Genomic DNA, 8,957 nt, shown 5'->3' on the forward strand with positions numbered 1-8,957 from the left:
ATACTTGTTTTCTTTCCGTAATTGTTACGGAACCTTGCGGATTACATAATCATCCCCTTTTTAACTTACGGAATGTTACGGAACCTCACTTAATTATGCAACGACGCTTCCTTTTGATTTCCGGTGTGTCACGGAAACTTACGGATTGTGCATCAATATTTTTTTTGGTTTTTTTGGGCATGTCCTGGAATTTCACAAATTGCCTAATGATGGGTGCCAAGCACCTCACGAGGACCAAAGAATGGTCGCACGTTATCAAGCAAAGGTCCCCAGACGAAATTAGGGTATGACAGTTGCCCCTCTTTACTTCTCTTTTATTGGAGATAAAAGAAAAGTAAAGATAAGACACTAATTTCGTCCCTCTCGATTTGACGGGAGTCGCGGGTGACCATAAAATCTCCACATGCAAATGACTTGTTGTTCCCAAAATTTCACAAATTGCCTAATGATGGGCGCTAAGCACCTCACAAGGACCAAAGAATGGTCACATGTCATCAAGCAAAGGTACCCGAAAATCAGTGTATGACACTAATTTCGCTCCTCTCGGTTGACGAGAGTCGCGGGTGACCGTGACTTGTCGTTCCTAGGATTTCACAAATTGCCTAATGATGGGTGCCAAGCACCTCACAAGGACCAAAGAATGGTCGCATGTCATCAAGCAAAGGTCCCCAAAAATCAATGTATGACACTAATTTCGCTCCTCTCGGCTGACGAGAGTCGCGAGTGACCATGAAATTTCCACATGTAAATGACTTTGTTGTTCCCGGAGGAACAAAAGGTGCAGAAGACTGTGTCAGCCCCTGCATGCTATCAAGCGTTCTGTCTTACAGATAGCAAAAGAATGGGTGCGAATAACCATAAGGTATCTCCGCGTATCTTGGGTGCAGAATGACCAAACTTGGTCTCTGCTTGTCATCGGGCCCGCCGCCTCTGGATGACAAAAGGGTGCGGATAACCGTAAGGTATCTCCGCGTATCTTGGGTGCAGAATGACCAAACTTGGTCTCTGCTTGCCATCGGACACAACTGTGTCTGCCTAGCAAAGGGGTGCAGATAACCGTAAGGTATCTCCGCGTATCTTGGGTGCAGAATGACCAAACTTGGTCTCTGCTTGCCATCGGACACAACTGTGTCTGCCTAGCAAAGGGGTGCAGATAACCGTAAGGTGTCTCCGCGTATCTTGGGTGCAGAATGACCAAACTTGGTCTCTGCTTGCCATCGGACACAACTGTGTCTGCCTAGCAAAGGGGTGCAGATAACCGTAAGGTGTCTCCGCGTATCTTGGGTGCAGAATGACCAAACTTGGTCTCTGCTTGCCATCGGACACAACTGTGTCTGCCTAGCAAAGGGGTGCAGATAACCGTAAGGTATCTCCGCGTATCTTGGGTGCAGAATGACCAAACTTGGTCTCTGCTTGCCATCGGACACAACTGTGTCTGCCTAGCAAAGGGGTGCAGATAACCGTAAGGTATCTCCGCGTATCTTGGGTGCAGAATGACCAAACTTGGTCTCTGCTTGCCATCGGACACAACTGTGTCTGCCTAGCAAAGGGGTGCAGATAACCGTAAGGTATCTCCGCGTATCTTGGGTGCAGAATGACCAAACTTGGTCTCTGCTTGCCATCGGACACAACTGTGTCTGCCTAGCAAAGGGGTGCAGATAACCGTAAGGTGTCTCCGCGTATCTTGGGTGCAGAATGACCAAACTTGGTCTCTGCTTGCCATCGGACACAACTGTGTCTGCCTAGCAAAGGGGTGCAGATAACCGTAAGGTATCTCCGCGTATCTTGGGTGCAGAATGACCAAACTTGGTCTCTGCTTGTCATCGGGCCCGCCGCCTCTGGATGACAAAAGGAGTGTGCGTCACATGACCTCAGGGTCAGTATGACAAAGATTATGGGGCGGCCGACAAAAGCAAAGCTCTTGCTCCTACGTATCCTCCAATGAGGAACTCAGACCTACGTAGTTCTGGAACTTGTGAGACTTGAAAAGTCTCCATCGGAAAATGATGACATCTCCGGAAAGGGCGCAGATGACCATATTGGTCTCTGCTCGTCAATCACACTTGGGGTCACTGAATGACGAGGTGCGGATAACCGTAAGGTGTCTCCGCGGGCTACCAGCTCTTGAGTCATGGCAACAAAAGGCGGTATGGTCGACAAAAGCGAGGCTCTTGCTCCTACGTATCCTCCAATGAGGAATTCAGACCTACGTAGTTCTGGATAACTTGTGAGACTTGAAAAAGTCTCGGTGTTTTCTCCACTAAAATGCAAACATGCTTTAGCAAAGAGACAAATATTCCACCTGATTTAGAACAGCATATGATTTTTTGAGTGAAAAACAATGCGTCTACCAGGGAAGGAGAGTCTGCTGATGAAATCTCCCATAACCATAAATGAGATTTTGGATGTTAGCATTTTGTTTCTAAATGACCATTTAGAGGAAACACTGGGTTCGACAAAAATAGAAGAAATCCACTCAAAGTGTATCAATCTTGCACAGGTAAGTGTTTCATCCTAATTCCGAACCATAGATATGTCATGACTTGACTTTGCAAATTATTTCCTATCAAATCAAAAATTACATGCGTGATCATGGATCAAATAGGACTTCCCTTGGGAATGGGTTCTTTTGGGGAGTTTTTCGGTTTTTATGTGTTTTTGGCTTTTGATTTTTCTGGCCTTTTCCTTTTCTGTTTTTGTTTAGTGCGGGGCGAGAAAAAAAGGGTCGCTAGCGCACGGGATTTTGGTTGGTAATTTAAAGGGAGAAGACCATTTTAGGTCGTGGTTTCCTTTCCTTCCTTTTTGTTCATTTGGTGACAATTCTGTAGTGTTCAGATATTGTCCGGTCCAAAGACCTCTCTGCACATTTCTTCTGTTTTCTTTCGATCCTTGATCAAGAGCTTTCTTTCCTTCTTTTCTTTTCCTTTTTCTTTCTTTTTCTATTCTTTGATTGGGAATTCTCTTTCTCTTCTTTTTGCTTTCTCCCACTCTTTGATTAGGAATTTCCTTTCTTTTCTTTTTTTGTTTTCTCTTTGATTGGAAATTTTCCTTCTCTTCCTTTTAGCTTTCTCTTTGATTGGAAATTTTCCTTCTTTTCCTTTTTGCTTCCGAGGGTAAGGATTACGGTGAGTCAGGATTTTGGCTCAAGGTTTGTAGAATGGCCAGACATGATACATGTCAGGGTTTGGTTTGGTTCAAGGATAAAAGGGATGCCCCACATTATTTCCATGACACAAATGCAAAAATGATGATTTGGAAACTTTATGCAAAACTGGTCATGCATGCACCTATGCGGACACTCAAGTGTCAAATTTTTATGGTCATGTGATGCTAGGGCTCAGGATTCATTTCCTCTATTTTAATCAACCCAATGTTTCCAAAATATGTTCTTTTATCAATTTGTACATTCATCCGAGTCCATTTCGGGCGTCCGGGGAAATTTCACAGCATTCACCCTTCAGGTGTAGACACATTTTCCAAAAATTGGTTATGATCAACGAACTTTTTCAAAGAAAAGTTGGAAATCGTCTCTTTTCAAAAGCATGCTGTTTTTTAGCTAGACAACCTATTTTTTCCTTTTTTCTACCTTTTTCCTTACTTGCCCTTCTTCCCCTACTTGCCCTCTTCTTCTTTTCACTTTCTTTTCTTTTCTATTTCATTTTCTTTCCTTTTCTATTTTTATTTTTATCATGATTTTTTTTGTTTATTTTACATATATACTTTTGGACGATGTTCCTAAACGAAGAACTCTACACGGTTCCAGAATTTCAAACATCATTGATAGTAAGGATATATAAATACTAACGCACCAATCTAAACAAAAATGTATGCGCTGTACAAATGACAATCGAAACAACAAAAACAAACATTAGTCTCTCAAGTCAAAACAATAACATAGAAAAAATGACAAAAGAAATATGAAAGAAAACATGAATCTGGGGATCTCCCAGTCACGTGTCTCCACTCCCTCCCAAGAAGTCAAGCAAATCAGCCATCTCCTCATCCTCGTGGGCTTCTTCTCCATCGCCGGGAGCTTCTGGGGGTGCCTCTCCTGCTTGGGCCTCGGGCCAATCTCCGGGCCATGCAACCTCTGCCCTGAACTGGTCTGGAGTAGGGCATGAAAAAGGAGCGAAGCCCTGGCTCTGCATGCTAAGGCTCATCTGGTACAGACAATCATGGGTCCGTACATGTGCTCGGTGGTTGGCCGCCTGCTGGCGAACCAAATGCCGTAAATACTGCTCCATGTCAAATGCCCCAGCCTGGCCAGCACGATGAGGTGGAGGGGGCGCGCCTGCGGCCTGTGGAGCATCACCCTGACCCTGTCTCTGGGTACAGTACTTCTCAATAAAAGCCCGGGTGATGGGCGGCCGAATCACCTTGGTAGGTGCAACGGGGACTCCGAACGACTGGCAGAGTCCCGTGATCAGTGCGGGGAATCCCAGGGCCCTGTTGGACTTATCTGGGTCCAAAGGGTGCCTAGCGGGCGCCATACCTGCAAAAATATAGATGGCATCAGCGATCAACTGAGCCACATGGATGCTCATCCGTGTCAGGATGGCGTACACCAGCTGGCACTTAGGCATGGGGAGGTCGGAATTATGATCGGTGGGCAGGATGTTGCTGAGGAGCAACGTCATCCATATCTGGGTCAGGGTGGTCATATTGGTGCGCATGATTCGCACTCGCCTCCCTGCAGCAGTCCGGGCAAAATCCTGCCCCGGTATACATAGCAGCTGGGCGATGGCCTCCTCATCGAACCCATCAGACCGGTTCCTCCTCTGGCCATACTCGCATTCCTGGCCCTCTTCCAACACCATCGGATATCCCAGGAGCTGGCTGATAGCGTCGGCATCGAACGGGATCCACTGACCCCTAACCCAGGATCTCATGTCACGCACGCCCTCCTCTGTTGGCCAAGCATTGGCATAAAATTCAAGGACCATTTCTGGATCAAACTTGGCCATAGGAGTAACCAGTGGTGCCCACCGCCGGCGCCCTATTTCCTCCTGAAAATCAGTATACTCGTCGTCCCTGAGCTGGACGCGCCGCTCCCGGAGAAACGACCATCCCTTGATGGCTTCGAAGCGCTGCTGGTGTACAACGCTCCTAAAGCGGTGACTGTCGTACTCCGGGGCGGAACTAGTTCCTTCGGCCGCCTTGTCCTTCCTGGACCTCTTTGAGGCAAGCTTCCTCGGGGCCATTCCTGCGAAGGCAAACGTTTGGAAAGTTAGTTTACAAGAAATATAACAATCATTACAAACAAGGGCCAAACAACACTTCTCATGGCACGAGTATCAACATGCACTTTATAAAATAATCATATTGGGGTCGTGCTATTTTATGACACATACGTATTTGCACACATAAAAAATTTTGTGTGAAGCATTTTACGACACCTATCCATGTACATATTTTTTGACAAACCTTTTCATGCTACATCCTATATATATACACACACATTTTTTTTGGAAGGCTTCTTTTGTTACCTACTCACAAATACACATATTTTGAAAAACACTTTTACGCTACCCATCCAACACTTTGTAAGGCACTTCATGCTATATATATTCACATTATGCAAGGCATTTTATTCAACTTTCTGCAAGGCATTTTATTCAACTTTTTGCAAGGCATTTCCATGCTATATATATTTACATATATACATACCGTTGAAAGGTATTTTCCATGCTACCTAGGTGCAAGGTATTCCTCATGGGGCAGCCAAATTTAAATTCTAATAACAACCTCTCAAACATGTCCTAATATTCATGCCTTTTTTCATTCAAAACCAAAACTTAGATTCCTAGGCGTAAGTCATGCTTTCTTGTATTGAAATTAAAAGCTTGGGTTCCTAGGCCTAGAATTGCATTCGGGCACTCATTTTAAATCCTTCATGCTGTTCCTATACATATAAAACAGTCCCACAACCCAAAGCTCACAAAACCATGCTCATATCTCGTTGAGGCATTTCACCGAGCACTTGGTGGGCGCATGCTTAGGCACGAATATCAAGAGAATGGGGACAATGTGGCATGCGCCATCACTTCAGAATACACCCTAGGCCAAGGCCATCCCTTACAACCCCTCAATCCAACAAAAACAAGCAACAATCTGAGGATAAATCCCTCACGTTTCTTAGCAAACACATGCAATTTAGAGCACCAAAATACATCAACGGAAAGCTAGAAAGCCCAAGAATGAGGTACTTACTTGTTGGAGACGAATAATAGAGCAAAACGGAATCAAAAACGCAAAAAATGGTGACCTAAGGGCTGCAAAATCCGTGAGTCCCGTGAGCCTTCTTTTTTGAATGAGGGGGGAAAGTTTTTGAATAAAAAACGTCCCCCCTTCGTCATTTTTATATTTTGGTGCAGAGGTGGCTCGCCCAGGCGAGCTAACCTGCACTTTTTTTTTTTTTTTTTTTTTTTTTTTTTTTAGGGGAACATTGACCATGTCCCCTCCCTTCTCATGGATTAGCATTTTGCCTAACTTGAACTTATTTAGGTTAGAATTAGGCGTTGATTACTTATCTTATTATTACTCTTTTCCTTTTTAAAACAAACAAATAGTAAAAGAAAGCTACAAAATAGAAAGGATACGGGGCTGCCTTGCAGCGACATTCCCTGCTTGTTTCGCAAAGAGAAGAGCAACGATCGGTCGTACGTGACCCCATCCCCGCTTGCGTTCATCCTTAAGTACCAGTAAGTAATAAACAACCAGGTATGGCCAATCTTGGCCGCATCATTACCCTACCTTGACTGGTTTCTGCCATTCATGTTTTGTCTTCACTCCAGAGGGTAGCCCAAGGTGATCCTGCCCCTGTTTTACCACAACAATATACATGCGTATGCGTATGCGTATGCATGAATGTTTTCAAACGCTGAAAATTTAGGGAAAGTTGGTTCAGGTTCAATTCTAATTAAGCGCTTGGGGGATCCCATGAACTGAGCGGAAGGGCTCAGGCGATCAAAAATTAACGCAAGGTGTGAAACTAACATGAGGACTAAAAGCCTCAAATCCATGTTCATTTCTTTGAAAGATCGTAACAAGAGATACAACGGACCGGAAATCCCCGGGGGAAATCTAGAAAACGCGTAAAGATAGAGAACATGCGGCGACATCCTTAATTGCCCCAGCTTCTAAGCATAATATTGTTTGACGACATCAGAGTTCACGGGTGAAGGTAGCTCTTCGCCATCCATGTTGGTAAGCACCAAAGCTCCTCCGGAAAAAGCCCTCTTCACGACAAAAGGCCCTTCGTAGTTCGGGGCCCATTTCCCTCGATGGTCCTTGACAGCATGGGACATTTTCTTTAGCACAAGGTCTCCCTCATGGAACTTGCGCAAGCGTACTTTCTTGTCGAATGCACTCTTCATTCTTTGCTGGTATAAGCGCCCATGACTCATGGCCGTTAAGCGCTTACCCTCAATGAGGTTGAGCTGATCGTAGCGTGTTTGAGCCCACTCTGATTCCTTTAACCCGGATTCTGCCAAGATCCTTAATGACGGGACTTCTACCTCAAACGGTAACACCGCCTCCATCCCATATACCAATGAGAATGGCGTTGCCCCAGTTGACGTTCGTACTGAAGTCCGGTAACCGTGTAACGCGAATGGGAGCATCTCGTGCCAATCCTTGTATGACACGGTCATCTTTTGGATAATCTTTTTGATATTCTTATTGGCCGCTTCCACGGCTCCATTCATCTTTGGCCGGTAAGGCGTGGAATTGTGATGCTGGATTTTAAACTCCTCGCACATTTCTGCCATCATCTTATTATTCAGGTTGGTGCCATTGTCCGTGATAATCTTCCTTGGCAAACCATATCGGCAAATGATCTCTTTCTTAATGAACCTGACCACCACATTCCTCGTGACATTGGTATATGAAGCCGCCTCGACCCACTTGGTGAAATAATCTATCGCTACGAGGATGAAGCGATGACCATTCGAGGCCTTGGGCTCAATGGCCCCGATGACATCTATTCCCCACATGGAGAAAGGCCAAGGGGCGGACATGACATTCAGAGGATGTGGTGGGGCATTGACATTATCTGCGAACGCTTGACATTTGTGGCACTTCCTCACATGGACACAACAATCACTTTCCATGGTAAGCCAGTAATAACCTGCTCTTAAGATCTTCCTGGCCATAGCATGCCCGTTGGCGTGCGTTCCAAACGAGCCCTCATGGACTTCCTCGATCATGTGATTTGCCTCCTTGGCATCCACACATCGCAGGAGTGTCATGTCGTGATTTCTCTTATACAGTGTGCCTCCGCTCATGAAGAAACTGGCTGCCAACCTCCTCAATGTCCTTTTATCGTTGTCGGCAATCTCTGGCGGGTATTCTTTGCTTTCGACATATCGCTTGATGTCGTAATACCAGGGCTTTCCATCTCGTTCCTCCTCCACTTGGCAACAATGTGCGGGTTTGCCACGACACTGAAATTCAATGTAGGGTAGGTCCCCGTGCGGTGTTAGCTGGAACATAGATGCCAATGTAGCAAGTGCATCCGCCATTTGATTTTCCTCGCGGGGAACATGATGGAAGGAGATCTCATCGAAGGTCTTAGCCAATTCCTTGATATAGGCTTTGTAGGGTATCAGCTTGGGATCTCTAGTTTCCCATTCCCCTCTCAGCTGATGGATTACCAATGCCGAGTCGCCGTACACCTTGAGTAGTTTGACATTGGAGTCAATTGCTGCCTGGACGGCTAGGGCACATGCCTCATATTCGGCCATGTTGTTGGTGCAGTCGAATCCTAGCCTGGCTGTGAAAGGTACACATTGATTGTCCGGAGAGATCAACACTGCCCCAACGCCATGACCTAGAATGTTTGACGCTCCGTCAAACCATACAATCCATTTGTCCCGATCTTCGTCCAACTTTTCCTCGAACAAGGCCATGATGTCCTCATCCGGGAATTCCGGATGCATGGGCTGGTAGTCGTTAAG

This window comes from Glycine max, chromosome 12 (assembly GCF_000004515.6).
Source record: "Glycine max cultivar Williams 82 chromosome 12, Glycine_max_v4.0, whole genome shotgun sequence".
NCBI lineage: Eukaryota > Viridiplantae > Streptophyta > Magnoliopsida > Fabales > Fabaceae > Glycine > Glycine max.